The 17028-nt window shown below is 44.0% G+C and overlaps 1 protein-coding gene across 1 annotated transcript in view; it reads right to left on the minus strand.

Annotated features, from left to right (window-relative positions):
• RBKS (ribokinase) overlaps positions 1-17028 on the minus strand; it is a 90168-nt gene that overhangs the window by 72529 nt on the left and 611 nt on the right. The window lies entirely within an intron of this gene.

Consider the following 17028-nt stretch of genomic DNA (forward strand, 5'->3'; position numbering starts at 1 on the left):
TTCTGTTTCAATGAGTAATCTCATTTGAAATTTTACAGCTTTCATAAAAAACTAATAAGAAAGGGAATGTCTTCCAAAGGTATACTTGTAATCCCACTCGATGTGAATGTTTCAAGAAAAGAAAACATTCCATCAGTTTTAAACCTTTAAACTGAAAAATTCACATCTGCCCTGTATTTAACAAGGCTGTGGAAAATTTCACAATAACCCACTCTCTAACTTTTGTCCTCCAACATAATTCTTCATTTAAGTCATCCTCTGGCTCTTTCTCTAAGGATTTGGTTTCAACATTAGCACAATGTACGGATTTATCCCACTTTCCTAGTACCCTTGAAGATCGTCAAATGATAAGGTCCTTTTATTATGAAATGATAACTAAATAGCCAAGCAGGATGATAGTGAAAACGCAGGCCCTCCATTCAGATATGTTGGTAATTCCCCCAGATAATAGATAAGCTGAGATTTTCCAATAGGCTCCAAGTTTAAAGTGATAAATTTGGAGGGATTGCAATATTTTAGAAAAAAAATGTAAAAATCATAAACAAAAAGATATCTAATACAAGATGCCTGGGTGTAATTTTTTGAATTGCAATTTGTGCCCTTTATACACCAAATGCACTGCAATGCCATGCACTGCAATGGGATTCCCTGTAGCTCTGAAATTAGTCTGCCCCAGAATTGACGAGGTTACAAAGGAAGATAATTTTTTAAAAAACGTACGGGGCAGCAATAAGCTAAATCTCTTTGGATGTCCTGATAAATTCTCCCCTGTATGTGAGCATGATATGTGACCCTGGGAAAGGAGCGTGGCCTAATAATAATAATAGTTATTTGTTAAGCACTTACTACGAGCCAAGCACTGTTCTAAGTGCTGGGGTAGATACAAAGTAATCAGGTTGTCCCACGTGGGGCTCACAGTGTTAATCCCCATTATACAGATGAGATAACTGAGGCACAGAGAAGTTAAGTGACTTGCCCAAAGTGACTTAGTACAGTGCTCGGCACACAGTAAGCGCTCAATAAATACGATTGAATGAAGTGGCTGAGACGGGATTAGAACCCATGACCTCTGACTCTTAAGTCCAGGCTCTTTCCACTAAGCCAGGCTGCTTCTCAGGCTGCCCAGTGGAAAGAGCATGGACCTGGGGAATCAGGGGACCTGGGTTCTAATTCTGACTCTGTCACATGCCTACTGTGTAAAATAGGGATTAAATTCCTGCTCTCCCCCTACCTTAGGCCGGGAGCCTTGTGTGGACCAGGGACTACGTCTGACCTGATTCATTCATTCATTCATTCAATCAATCGTATTTATTGAGCGCTTACTGTGTGCAGATCACTGTACTAAGCGCTTGGGAAGTACAAGTTGGCAACATATAGAGATGGTCCCTACACAACAACGGGCTCACAGTCTAGAAGGGGGAGACAGACAACAAAACATATGAACCAAATAAAATAAATAGAATAAATATGTACAAGTAAAATAGAGTATTAAATATGTACAAACATATATACATATATACAGGTGCTGTGGCGAGGGGAAGGCGGTAAGGCAGGGCGATCAATCAATCAATGATTATTTTGTACCTACGCCAAACCTTAGTGCATCAACCACAAATGCACTTATAGGTGGACTTCAACATCATTAGTGTCTTTGTCAAACACGCAGGACAGCCATTTCATTCAGTTGTATTTATTGAGCGCTTACTGTATGCAGAGCACTGTTTTAGGTGCTTGGGAGAGCACAATATAACAATAAACAGACACGTCCCCTGCATAAGTGCATAACAGATACCCCAATCACAATCATTATTATATTATAACATGATGATGATGATGACGGCATTTGTTAAGCGCTTACTATGTGCAAAGCACTGTTCTAAGCGCTGGGGGGGATACAAGGTAATCAAGTTGTCCCACATGGGGCTCCCAGTCTTAATCCCCATTTTACAGACGAGGGAACTGAGGCTCAGAGAAGTTAAGTGACTTGCCCAAGGTCACGCAGCAGACATAGGGCGGAGCCTTTTAAAAATTTCAGCAAAGAAGCAAGGAAGCAGGGATGGGGAGTAAGTGGGTCTGAAAGCAAGTGAAAGAATGTGAGAGAATGAGAGGAAGAAGAGGACAGAAGCTGGAAAGCTTTTTCAGGTTTTTTTTTCATTCATTCACTCATTCAATTGTATTTATTGAGCGCTTACTGTGTGCAGAGCACTGTACTAGGCGCTTGGGAAGTACAAGTTGGCAACATATAAAGACGGTGCCTACCCAACAATGGGCTCACAGTCTAAACTTGCTCCACTCAGTAATAATAATAATAATGGTATTTGTTAAGCGCTTACTATGTGCAAAGCACTGTTCTAAGCACTGGGGGGACACAAGGTGATCAGGTTGTCCCACGTGGGGCTCACAGTCTTAATCCCCATTTTCCAGATGAGGTCACTGAGGCACAGAGAAGTTAAGTGACTTGCCCAAAGTCACCCAGCTGACAATTGGCGGAGCCAGGATTTGAACCCGTGACCTCTGACTCCAAAGCCCGGGCTCTTTCCACTGAGCCACGCTGCTTCTCTACCCACATATTCACTTACAAGCTCCTGGGACCCGAAGATTGTTAGTTTGTTCCTCTTTTATCTCGCAAGGATCTTTTGAAGGAAGGAATCATTTCTCCATATAGTGTTTTCCAAATGAACAGGGGCTGAATTAGTGCCAAGGCCGTCTGCCTTTTTATTCACATATAAGCACCTACTATATCATCAATCGTATTTATTTATTGAGCGCTTACTATATGCAGAGCACTGTACTAGGCGCTTGGGAAGTACTAGATTATATACACCCAAAGAGTGAGAGTTGGGCTCTAGTTGGTTGTGGGTAGGGAACGTGTCTGATTACTGTTACATTGTGCCCTCCCAATCAATCAATCAATCGTATTTATTGAACGCTTACTGTGGGCAGAGCACTGTACTAAGCGCTTGGGAAGTACAAGTTGGTGACATATAGAGACAGTCCCTACCCAACAGTGGGCTCACAGTCTAGAAGGGGGAGACAGAGAACAAAACCAAACATACTAACAAAATAAAATAAATAGAATAGATATGTACAAGTGAAATAAATAGAGTAAAAAATTTGTACAAACATATATACATGTACACAGGGAACAGTGTTCTGCACACAGTAAGCGCTCAATACAACTGAATGAAACAGCTGTCCTGCGTGTTTGACGAAGACACTAATGATGTTGAAGTTCACCTATAAGTGCCATTTATGGTTGAAAATGCCAAAGCGGGATGCTTCCTTTCCTTTCCCCTCCTTCCTGCTGGCAGCAACAGCATCATCATCAATCGTATTTACTGAGCACCTACTATGTGCAGAGCACTGTACTAAGCGCTTGGGAAGGAGGTAAGATGGGGGGATGGAGAGGGGGACGAGGGGGAGAGGAAGGAAGGGGCTCAGTAGAGTATCATTAGACTGTGAGCCCACTGTTGGGCAGGGACTGTCTCTATATGTTGCCAATTTGCACCTCCCAAGCGCTTAGTACAGTGCTCTGCACATAGTAAGCGCTCAATAAATACGATTGATGATGATTAGACCCTACCAAAAATCACGTCAATAACCCTATGGCATTCTGTTGATCTTCAAGGCCTCCCTTAGAGCCCCCTGACAGAGCCTAAGTGAAGCAAATATTGGGTTTAAAGTCCTAGACTGGTCAAAATATTGGCTCGGGATGAGCCCCTCTCCCCCTCATCCTTATTCTGGGTGAGGAGCCGGACTTTCCCGCTTTACCCCGTCTTCAAAAGGGAGCTTCTGCCAGTGGTCCTGAAGCAGCACACGGGGAAATGATATCATCACACTGCACCTGGCGTAGTATGACATAAAGAAATCACGTGTCACACAAGGGACCGATAAAACCAAGTAGCCCCGGGCTCTTGGGGGAGAGCGTGTGGAGAAATTGAATGCAGTCCAGTCCTATATGGGGCTCACGGTCTTAATCCCTATTTTCCAGATGAGGTAACTGAGCCACAGAAAATCAATCAATCAATCAATCAATCAACCAATCGTATTTATTGAGCACTTACTGTGTGCAGAGCACTGTACTAAGCGCTTGGGAAGTACAAGTTGGCAACATATAGAGACAGTCATCATCATCATCATCAGTCGTATTTTTTGAGCGCTTACTGTGTGCAGAGCACTGCACTAAGCGCTTGGGAAGTACAAGCTGGCAACATACAGAGACAGTCCCTACCCAACAGTGGGCTCACAGTCTAGTAGGGGGAGACAGAGAACCAAACCAAACATAGTAACAAAATAAAATAAATAGAATAGATATGTACAAGTAAAATAAATAGAGTAATAAATATGTACAAACATATATACAGGTGCTGTGGGGAAGGGAAGGAAGTAAGACGGGGGGATGGGGGGGCTCAGTCTGAGAAGTTAAGAAAGTTAAGAAGAAAAGTTAAGTGACTCGCTCAAGGTCACAGAGTAAACAAGGGGCAGAGCTGTGATTAGAACCCAGGTCCTTGTAAGTCCCAGGCCAATGCTCTATCCACTAGGCTATGCTGCTTCATGCTTTCCTTCCTCCCTCTTATGCATAGTTTATTTCAGTGTCTAGATAATAATGGCATTTATTAAGCGCTTACTCTGTGCAAAGCACTGTTCTAAGCGCTGGGAAGTTTACAAGGTGATCAGATGGTCCCACAGTTTCAATCCCCATTTTACAGATGAGGCAACTGAGGGCCAGAGAAGTGAAGTGACTTGCCCAAGGTCACACAGCTGACCAGTGGTGGAGCCGGGATTTGAACCGATGACCTCTGACTCCAAAGCCCGGGCTCTTTCCACTGAGCCGCGCTGCTTCCCCTGCTAGATTGTACATTCTTTGACGCATTGTCTACTAAATCTATTTTACTTTCCCAAGTGCTTAGAACAATCGATGTCCATTAAATACTAACAATTGAGTGACAGAAATAATAAACTCCAATTTATTTTTTTTTTGTTTGGAGCAAATTAAACCGAAGTGGTTTTTGGAAGGCCAGATGATTACTTAGATTAGCATATTTTGGATACATAATCAGGACTAATTCTCTGGAAAAGACATTAATGCTAGAAAAAGTCCAAGGAAAACGTGGAAGAGATAGACCAGCAGGTAGATGGTCAGGGACCATAACGATAACGGAAGAACCATCAGAAAGGTTGCGGATTATGGCAGAGGACGGGACGTTCTGGAGAAAGTACATCCACGGAGTTGCTAAGAATCGAAAACGACTCGACGGCACTTAATAATAACAACAAAAACAACAGGACCCAATAATTACCTTCTGAATCATAGAGTTTTTAAACCATAAAAATCCCCATCTTAGTTACACATTGTCATAAGGCTATTTTAGTTAGGTTTTAAGTCCATCAATGCTTTTTTCCTGAGATTGTGAATGATCGGTGTTCCTTATTTATGTAGAGAGCGCACACGTTATAAGAATAAAATGAAGGTAACACAGATGTGAATCAGGATATAACGCGAGTCAGTCTCATGTGAAGCCTAAATCTATTGACATTTTTAAATTAAGTTGAAATACGAGGTGAATCACAAAAACATAGGAACAAGGATGATGCATGCCACATTCCAAAATTTTATACTTATGCAGAAATTACTCCATGTTAACCTTTAAACACCACCAATCTGGCTACACAGCAAATACCGAATGGGTCAGTGAAAGCTAATTGGGAGCTTTTATTTCCTCAGGATAAAAGACACGGGGAGAAATTCCAAGAAATTAAAAGCAGCAAAACGCTGAAAAGAAATAATGAAATCCCCGATGCAATATGTAATTAGCCTTTGGAACACAGGATTAAAGACAAAGAAATCAAATGTCTTAGCGAGACTAAACAGAAAAAGATTAAGATTCTAAATTGAAAAAGAATGCTTAATTACATAAAGCAGTACTGAGGTTATTATGCTGTAGGTGCAAGGAACTTAAAATCTTTTTTCACACAGTTACCCTTCTGTGTATTTCATATTTACAAGGATCTTTTCCTGAAGTCAACAGCATAGAGATTATCTAAAAGAAATTCTCTCCTGTCCTCACAATCCAGAATTAATTTATGGGACTTTCATCTTCCACTCAAGTGTTTATTATTGGCTACTGCCGGAGGCACAGAAGACGACCAGTCTGTTCAGCTATGACGATACTTATGAACGTCAAGATCTTGATGGCTCGGGTATTGAAACCACGTGCCTATGTACTAATTGCCCCAATTGGTCTTTAAAATAAAATTTTACTCAGAATGCTCGTTATGCTTAAGAGAAACCTCAAAGTACTCCACGAGAAGCAGCACGGCAGAGTGGATAGAGCACGGGACTAAGAGTCAGGAGGCGTCAATCCTGACTCTGTCACTTGTCTGCTGTGTGACCTTGGGCAAGTCACTTCACTATGGCTCGGTTATCTCACCTGTAAAACGAGGACTGAGACTGTGAGCCCCACGTGGGATAGTGTGTCTAACCCGGGTTGCTTGTATCCACTCCAGCCTTTAGTACAAATACCATAATTATTATCATTAGTCTCTACTAGGCACTCCATCCTTGCTCCTTCCCCATTCCTTACCAGGGTTCCTGCTCTCACAGAAATCTCTCTCGCTCCCTCACAACAAGATTTTCCTCTCCCCTACAATGCTTCTTCACTCCTTTCCCAGTTTTATCCACCTGTTCTCTGTTATTTTTGAATCTGCCCTTCCTCTCCTTCCCGTGGCCCTGCTTTTTTTAGGCAATCACCACCTGGAAGCTGTCTCCAGCCCACTCGGAGCAGACAGGGGCGATCCAGCTGGAGACCATTTGCAGTTAGTATGTGCGTTCGCACGTTCATCTACAGGAATTATCTTCCTTTCCAAGCCCCCTGGTTGGATTAGGGGCAATTAAGGCACCAACTGACCTGGGGGTGGGGGATTGGGATCCCCACAGGCTGGCCTGCCTCCTGGAAGAAGAGTACCGCAGAGGAAAGGGCCTTCTGGAGGGCAGCCCCAACCCTCATATTGGATATTGGGCCAGAGCAACAATAATAGAAGGTAGGTGACACGACTATGGCCGTGGATCTCGGCAGCCCTAATGCCTGGCCTATATTTCGAACTCTGAGCCCCTAAGGCCAGCCATCAGCAGGGATGCTGAGGAGCTCAGCGCAGAGCCAGGAAAAGATAAAGAAAAGATTATGTTGCCAATTTGTACTTCCCAAGCGCTTAGTACAGTGCTCTGCACATAGTAAGTGCTCAATAAATACGATTGATGATGATGATGATGATAAAGAGGAACACTTGTCCCCCAAAGTGGCTGCCCTCAACAGCATTTTCGGCTCTGCCCCAGCCCACCTAGCAGTAATAGATGTAGCGGTGGAGCCAAAGCAAGAAATCCTAACAGGTGAGTGTTTCCCTCCTCTTTCTTCAACACAAATCCTGTCAATTAGTTGAGCCCTCCTTACTGCTCAGATCTCCCGGAAGTTAAGTGTGCCTGTGTTAATTCTAAGCCAAAATGGTTAGATTTTTTAGATTTTAGGGAAGCAGCATAGCTCAGTGGAATGAACATGGGCTTTGGAGTCAGAAGTCATGGGTTCAACTCCTCGCTCTGCCAATTGTCAGATGTGTGACTTTGGGCGAGTCACTTAACTTCTCTGTGACTCAGTTACCTCATCTGTGAAATGGAGATTAAGACTGTGAGCCTCCCCGTGGGACAAGCTGATCACCTTGTAATCTCCCCAGCACTTAGAGTAGTGCTTTGCACATTGTAAGAGCTTAATAAATGCCATTATTATTATTTCTGGGGTTTAGCTGAGTGGCCTAGAAGACATAGGTTATAATCCCTGCTCTGTTACTTGTCCGCTGGGTGACTGTGGGCAAGTCATTTCACTTTTCTGAGCCTCATTTTCCTTATCTCCCATTTTGACCCCCCATGTAGAATGTGGAGTGGGCTGGGCTTCATTCTTGTATCTGTCCCAGTGCTGAGTACAATATTTAGCATATTGTAAGCATTTAACAAAAGTCATTATCATCCTAACCCATGAGGCTTGTAGGATGGGCCTGGTTTGCCCAGGGCTATACTCTAAAACCTCAGGGACCTACAAACATGTGGGTCATTCTTGTGACTGGCAGAATTTCTTGCAACATTTTTTTGCAGCGGGAAAATACAGAGAGGAGCATATGTTGGTGGAAGAACTGATGTTTCTGCTCATGCTAATGCACTGCACTGTGCAAGAAAGGACTGAACACCTAAGAAGGGCCAACCTTTTCCCCCTAATCCCTTTCTGGAAGGGATCCACTCTTGGGGAGATTGGTTTTATATTTCACGCAGGTTGGCTAAACTAAATCTACTCTTCCTCCCCCTTTCAATCGTTGTGTTCCACTAACTGTCACAATAAGGCTTCCAGTCCTTAAGTATGACCAATTTGAATTCCACATTGAACGGTGGCGACAATTATAATAATAATGATGGTATTTGTTAAGGGTTTACTCTGTGCCAAGCACCGTTTTAAGCGCTGGGTAGACTACTAATGGCTACCAGTGAGGAGGAGGAAGAAGAGGAGAACTTCCAGGGGGTATTTTTAAATTCAGGACCACAAACTGCGACTACTAGTAGCCTGTCAGTCTACAGCAAAGCAATGCAAAATGGCTATCAGGGATCATAGGTGGACGAATGTGAGTCACCATGAACCATCATCACTACTACAAAAGCCTGTCAAGGGCATCTCCAGCCAACTTGGGGGAACACCTTTCCCTTCCTTCTCTTCCCCCAACCCTAAACTGAACATTTTGGGTAAGCAACCCATCTTCTGTTGGTGTGTCGGCTGAAGGGAGAGGGTATTATTTAGCAGGCTTATTAAATGGGACCAGCCCAATTACGACCAAACCGGCTGACGGCGACGTTTCCTCAGTGGCACTTTGCTTGTCAAAGACAACTGAATATTTACGTTTATTTGGCAACTCGATGGGGACTTTTCATGGCATAATTTGTACTACAGGTACCTTTAATCTGTGCATACTTTTAAAAAATGAATTTTTCTTGCTGACTGAATGGGGGCAGTTATAATCTGTGCATACTTTTTTAAAAATGAATTTTTCTTGCTGACTGAATGGGGGCAGTTAAAAAAAAAATCAGCCAGGGATGCCAAACATCCCTGGCCAGCTGTGTTTCTAAGGGAGGCAATGCTCTCCCTGATGGATGAATGGGCTTTATTTTTGTGGATATGCTATATAACAGACTGCCTTTTCAACCATTAGTACGTATTTATTACTCTATTTATTTACTTGTACATATTTATTCTATTTATTTTATTCTGTTAATATGTTTTGTTCTCGGTCTCCCCCTCCTAGACTGTGAGCCCACTGTTGGGTAGGGACCGTGTCTATATGTTGCCAACTTGTACTTCCGAAGCGCATAGTACAGTGCTCTGCACACAGTAGGCACTCAATAAATACGATTGATTCCCAAGCGCACAGTACAGTGCTCCGCACACATTAAGCGCTCAGTAAATATGATTGAATGAATGAACCACCTTGAGAAGCAGCATGACTTAGCGGATAGAGCATAGGCTTGGGAGTCAGAAGGATGCCAGTTGCTGTGTGACCTTGGGCAAGTCACTTAACTTCTCTGTGCCTCAATTACCTCATGTAAAATGGGGATTAAAACCATGAACCCCTTGTGGGACAGAGACCGTATCCAACCTGTGTAAACTTATGTACTCTAAGTCTTTACTGTAGTGACTAGCACATAGTAAGAGCTTAATACCGTTAAAAAAGCCCCCTTTCTACATGGACGAAATCCCACTGTTGGCCCAGCTATCTCTGAATAGGAAAGACTTCCCTATTTAAAACTGTCAATGAATTAATAGTTATGGCAAAATAAAACAATATTTACTGCAAATCACAAATAATTTCTTATCGATCTGCAGTGTTCTGACTAATCAGAGCGGAATGAGTGCCAAAGTAGTAGACTTTGTTCCTTTTTCATTGGAAAAGCTTAACACACTTTTGACTAGTGTTTACTTAGCTCTGACTTTTCTGAAAGGAACATACCAGGGCTACTGGAAAATAGCGATTTACTAGGATGATAGACAACAGGCATGGCTTGGGGACTGCACTATGTCAAATACACGTTAGCACTCTTTCCGGGCGGAGAGAACAACTTCTCGATCGGTTACTTTAACAAAACTGCAACTTATCACCTGCTAGAATCTAAATTCATTTATTCCATTACCCCCACTGAAATCTCCGGAGAACTGAGCAATAGTTTCCCAACTTTGTGTGGACTACATTTAAAAGTTGGGTGAACGTAAGCCTTATCTTGCAAACTATTTTTAATTAGTAACATACAGAAGAAGAACATAATCCTCCGTTTGACATCACAGTCTATTGCCACGGAAATGGCTAGGGAGAAAGAATTGCATGGTTAATGTGGGAAGGGCCCATGGAAATTTTTAGCATTAAAGAGAAATTTGCAGTGTGGGACATCCAGAGTTAGGGGGTGAGAGGTGGAAGAGGAGCCAGTGAATAAAACTAAAAAGAGTCGGTGAAAGAGGAGAGTCAGGTGGTGAAAATGAAGGTCTGATATCGATTCCCACTGTTGGGTAGGGACCGTCTCTATGTGTTGCCAACTTGTGCTTCCCAAGCGCTTAGTACAGTGCTCTGCACACAGTAAGCGCTCAATAAATTTGATTGATTCAAGGAGGGAGGGGTTGACAGTCCTGGAGGCAGCTGAGAGGTTAAGGGAGATTGTCCGAGCAGTCTATCGGATTTTGTATAAAAAGATTATTGGTGACTTTGGAAAGTGTGGTCTCAGGAGGGTGAAGGGGCCAAAACCTGCTTATAGAGGGGCAATATGAAAACTGATGGGGAGGAAATGATGGTAGTAGTGTTAGATCAAAAACAAAATTAACTGTATGTCACGGAAGACTATAAATGGAATCCAACTGAGCTTTGGGCCTGAAAGACATCTTTTAGGGGAGCTTTAGATACTTTCTGTACATACTCTGTGTTGGTTGGCTTGTTTAAACTTCAAATCCACTTGAGGAATGCACAGATGAACTTGACACTGCCACGCATGCACAGTGATGTCTGATTAGAGCTAGACAGATCAATCAATCAACTGTATTGAGCGCTTACTGTGTGCAGAGCACTGTACTAAGCGCTTGGGAAGTACAAGTTGGCAACATATAGAGACAGTCCCTACCCAACAGTGGGCTCACAGTCTAGAAGGGGGAGACCTGGGACGTTTCTAGAGACGAAGGACATCAGAGTAAACATTTCCCAAATCACTCTATTTTGCCTGTACATATTTACTATTCTATTTATTTTGTTAATGATGTGCATTTAGCTTTAATTCTATTTGTTCCGACGAATTGACACCTGTCTACGCGGTTTGTTTTGTTGTCCATCTCCCCCTTCTAGACTGTGAGCCCATTGTTGGGGAGGGACCGTCTCTAGATGTTGCCGACTTGTACTTCCCAAGCATTTAGTACAGTGCTCTGCACACAGGAAGCGCTCAATAAATACGATTGAATGAATAAATTTCTATTAATACATATTAAAAATAAACAACTAACTGAAAAACATTTTTTCAAGAAACAGGACCACAGCAACCTCCCCCCTTCAAGGCCCATTTTTATAAGATTGGGATTTTTAAAATAGTATTGAAGGGCTTACTAAGTGCCAAGCACTGTGCTAAGTGCCGGGGTAGATACGAGCTAATCAGGTTGGACCCAGTCCCTGTCCCACATGAGACTCAGGGTCTTAATCCCCATTTTACAGATGAGGGAACTGAGGCCCAGTGACGTGACTTGCCCAAGGTCACCCAGCAGAAAAGTGGCGGAGCTGGGACAGCGTGGCTCAGTGGAAAAGAGCCCGGGTTTTGGAGTCAGAGGTCACGGGTTCAAATCCCTGCTCTGCCAATTGTCAGCTGTGTGACTTTGGGCAAGTCACTTCATCATCATCATCATCATCAATCGTATTTATTGAGCGCTTACTATGTGCAGAGCACTGTACTAAGCACTTGGGAAGTACAAATTGGCAACATATAGAGACAGTCCCTACCCAACAGTGGGCTCACAGTCTAAAAGGGGGAGACAGAGAACAAAACCAAACATACTAACAAAATAAAATAAATAGAATAGATATGTACAAATAAAATAGAGTAATAAATACGTACAAACATATATACATATATACTTCACTTCTCTGGGCCTCAGTTACCTCATCTGTCAAATGGGGATGAGGACTGTGAGCCCCCCATGGGACAACCTGATCACCTTGTAACCTCCCCAGCGCTTAGAACAGTGCTTTGCACATAGTAAGCGCTTAATAAATGCCATTATTATTATTATAATTAGAACCCAGGTCCTTCCCACGCTCTATCCACTAGGCCGTGCTGCTTTCCATTAACGGCTGGAATCTTGGGGGCATCTCCCCCATCTCTCCTCAATCAGTGGTATTTATTGAGCGCTTCCACTGACCCCTGGCCCACATCCTGTCCCTGGACTGGAAGGCCCTCCCTCTTCTAATCAGATAGACAATAGCTCCCCACTGTTTCAAAGCCTTATTCATTCAATCGTATTTATTGAGCACTTACTGTGTCCAGAGCACTGTACTAAGTGCTTATTGAAGGCACACCTCCTCCAAGAGGCCTTCCCTGACTAAGCCCCCCATTCCTCTTCTCCCACTCCTATTCGACACCCTGACTTGCTACCTTCATTCATTCCCTGTCCCAGCCCCACAGCATTTATTGTCCATATCTGTCATGTATTTATTTTTATCCAGCACTCAGTACAGTGCCTGGCACATAGTAAGCGCTTAAATACCATTACCATTATTATTGCTATGTCAGAGAAGCAGTGTGGCTCAGTGGAAAGAGCCCAGGCTTTGGAGTCAGAGGTCATGGGTTCAAACCCCGGCTCCACCAACTGTCAGCTGTGTGACTTTGGGCAAGTCACTTCACTTCTCCGTGCCTCAGTTACCTCATCTATCAAATGGGGATGAGGACTGTGAGCCCCCCGTGGGACCTGATCACCTTGTAATAATAATGATGGCATTTGTTAAGCGCTTACTATGTGTAAGGCACTGTTCTAAGCACTGGGGAGGATACAAGGTGATCAGGTTGTCCCACATGGGGCTCACAGTCTTAATCCCCATTTTCCGGGTGAGGTCACTGAGGCACAGAGAAGTGAAGTGGCTTGCCCAAGGTCACACAGCAGACATGTGGCAGAGTAGGGATTCGAACCCATGACCTCGGACTCCAAAGCCCGTGCTCTTTCCACCGAGCCACGCTGCTTCTCCACCTCCCCAGCGCTTAGAGTCCCCTCCTCCCCCTCCCCACCCCCCCCGCCTTACCTCCTTCCCCTCCCCACAGCACCTGTATATATGTATATATGTTTGTACATATTTATTACTCTATTTGTACATATTCTATTTATTTTATTTTGTTACTATATTTTGTTTTGTTGTCTGTCTCCCCCTTCTAGACTGTGAGCCCGCTGTTGGGTAGGGACCGTCTCTCTATGTTGCCAACTTGGACTTCCCAAGCGCTTAGTACAGTGCTCTGCACACAGTAAGCGCTCAATAAATACGATTGAATGAATGAATGAATATGTATATATGTTTGTTCGTATTTATTACTCTATTTGTACATATTCTATTTATTTTATTTTGTTAATATGTTTTGTTTTGTTCTCTGTCTCCCCCTTCTAGACTGTAAGCCTGCTGTTGGGTAGGGACCATCTCTATATGTTGCCAACTTGGACTTCCCAAGCGCTTAGTACAGTGGTCTGCACACAGTAAGTGCTCAATAAATATGATTGAATGAATGAATCTAAAATGGGGATGAAGACTGTGAGCCCCCTGTGGAACAACCTGATCGCCTTGTAGTAATAATAATAATAATGATAATAATAATAATAATGGCATTTATTAACTGAGACCATATGAATCCTTACAAGAAAGGCTGCTACTTTTAGAACGAACTCAATTTAAATAATAGGCCTTCCCAGACAGAGCCCCTTCCTTCCCCTTCCTTCCTCTCCCCCTCGCCCCCCTCTCCATCCCCCCCATCTTACTCCTTCCCTTCCCCACAGCACCTGTATATATGTATATATGTTTGTACATATTTATTACTCTATTTATTTATCTATTTATTTTACTTGTACCTATCTATCCTATTTATTTTATTTTGTCAGTATGTTTGGTTTTGTTCTCTGTCTCCCCCTTTTAGACTGTGAGCCCACTGTTGGGTAGGGACTGTCTCTATATGTTGCCAAATTGTACTTCCCAAGCGCTTAGTACAGTGCTCTGCACACAGTAAGCGCTCAATAAATACGATTGATGATGAAATAATAGTAATAATAACGATGATGGCATTTATTAAGCGCTTACCATGTGCAAAGCACTGTTCTAAGCGCTGGGGGGGATACAAGGTGATCAGGTTGTCCCACGTGGGGCTCACAGTCTGCATCCCCATTGTACAGATGAGGTCAATGAGGGACAGAGAAGTTAAGTGGCCCAAGTCACACAGCTGACAGTTGGCAGAGCCAGGATTTGAACCCGTGACCTCTGACTCCAAAGCCCAAGCTCTTTCCACTGAGCCACAATGCTTCTAGCCTGTGAGCCCGCTGTTGGGTAGGGACTGTCCCTATATGTTGCCAACTTGGACTTCCCAAGCGCTTAGTCCAGTGCTCTGCACACAGTAAGCGCTCAATAAATATGATTGAATGAATCTGTAAAATGGAGGTGAAGACTGTGGGACCCCTGGGGAACAACCTGATCACCTTGTAACCTCCCCAGCGCTTTGAACAGTGCTTGGCACATAGTAAGCGCTTAACAAATGCCATCATTATTATTATTAACAGAGCTTTGCACATAGTAAGCGCTTAATAAATGCCATCATTATTATTAACAGTGCTTGGCACATAGTAAGCGCTTAATAAATGCCATCATTATTATTATTAACAGAGCTTTGCACATAGTAAGCGCTTAATAAATGCCATCATTAACAGTGCTTGGCACATAGTAAGCGCTTAATAAATGCCATCATTATTATTATTAACAGTGCTTTGCACATAGTAAGCGCTTAATAAATGCTATCATTATTATTAACAGTGCTTGGCACATAGTAAGCGCTTAATAAATGCCCTTGTTATTATTACTAACAGTGCTTGGCACATAATAAGCGCTTAATAAATGCCATCGTTGTTATTATTACCAGTGCTTGGCACATAGGGGAAGCAGCGTGGCTCAGTGGAAAGAGCCCGGGCTTTGGAGTCAGAGGTCACGGGTTCAAATCCCGGCTCCGCCGCTTGTCAGCTGGGTGACTTGGGCAAGTCACTTCACTTCTCTGGGCCTCAGTTCCCTCACCTGTAAAATGGGGATTAAGACTGGGAACCCCCGTGGGACAACCTGATCACCTTGTAACCTCCCCAGCGCTCAGAGCAGTGCTTTGCACATAGTAAGTGCTTAATAAATGCCATCATTATTATTAACAGTGCTTGGCACATAGTAAGCGCTTAATAAATGCCATCATCATTATTATTATTAACAGTGCTTGGCACACAGGGGAAGCAGCGTGGCTCAGCGGAAAGAGCCCGGGCTTTGGAGTCAGAGGTCACGGGTTCAAATCCCGGCTCCGCCGCTTGTCAGCTGGGTGACTTTGGGCAAGTCACTTCACTTCTCTGGGCCTCAGTTCCCTCATCTGGAAAATGGGGATTAAGACTGCGCGCCCCCCCGAGGGACAAGCTGATCACCTTGCAACCTCCCCAGCGCTCAGAGCAGTGCTTTGCACATAGTAAGCGCTTAATAAATGCCATCATTATTATTAACAGTGCTTGGCACATAGTAAGCGCTTAATAAATGCCCTTGTTATTATTATTAACAGTGCTTGGCACACAGGGGAAGCAGCGTGGCTCAGTGGAAAGAGCCCGGGCTTTGGAGCCAGAGGTCACGGGTTCAAATCCCGGCTCCGCCGCTTGTCAGCTGGGTGACTTTGGGCAAGTCACTTCACTTCTCTGGGCCTCAGTTCCCTCATCTGTAAAATGGGGATTAAGACTGCGAGCCCCCCCCGTGGGACAACCTGATCACCTTGTAACCTCCCCAGCGCTCAGAGCAGTGCTTTGCACATAGTAAGCGCTTAATAAATGCCATCATTATTATTAACAGTGCTTGGCACATAGTAAGCGCTTAATAAATGCCATCATCATTATTATTATTAACAGTGCTTGGCACATAGGGGAAGCAGCGTGGCTCAGTGGAAAGAGCCCGGGCTTTGGAGTCAGAGGTCACGGGTTCAAATCCCGGCTCCGCCGCTTGTCAGCTGGGTGACTTGGGCAAGTCACTTCACTTCTCTGGGCCTCAGTTCCCTCATCTGTAAAATGGGGATTAAGACTGCGAGCCCCCCCCGTGGGACAACCTGATCACCTTGTAACCTCCCCAGCGCTCAGAGCAGTGCTTTGCACATAGTAAGCGCTTAATAAATGCCATCATTATTATTAACAGTGCTTGGCACATAGTAAGCGCTTAATAAATGCCCTTATTATTATTAACAGTGCTTGGCACATAGGGGAAGCAGTGTGGCTCAGTGGAAAGAGCCCGGGCTTTGGAGTCAGAGGTCACGGGTTCAAATCCCGGCTCTGCCACTTGTCAGCTGGGTGACTTGGGCAAGTCACTTCACTTCTCTGGGCCTCAGTTCCCTCATCTGTAAAATGGGGATTAAGACTGTGAGCCCCCCACCCCGTGGGACAACCTGATCACCTTGTAACCTCCCCAGCGCTTAGAACAGTGCTTTGCACATAGCGCTTAATAAATGCCATCATTATTATTATTAACAGTGCTTGGCACATAGGGGAAGCAGCGTGGCTCAGGGGAAAGAGCCCGGGCTTTGGAGTCAGAGGTCACGGGTTCAAATCCCGGCTCTGCCGCTTGTCAGCTGTGTGACTTGGGCAAGTTACTTCACTTCTCTGGGCCTCAGTTCCCTCATCTGTAAAATGGGGATTAAGACTGCGAGACCCCCCGTGGCACAAAATGATCACCTTG

This window comes from Tachyglossus aculeatus, chromosome 9, assembly GCF_015852505.1.
Source record: "Tachyglossus aculeatus isolate mTacAcu1 chromosome 9, mTacAcu1.pri, whole genome shotgun sequence".
NCBI lineage: Eukaryota > Metazoa > Chordata > Mammalia > Monotremata > Tachyglossidae > Tachyglossus > Tachyglossus aculeatus.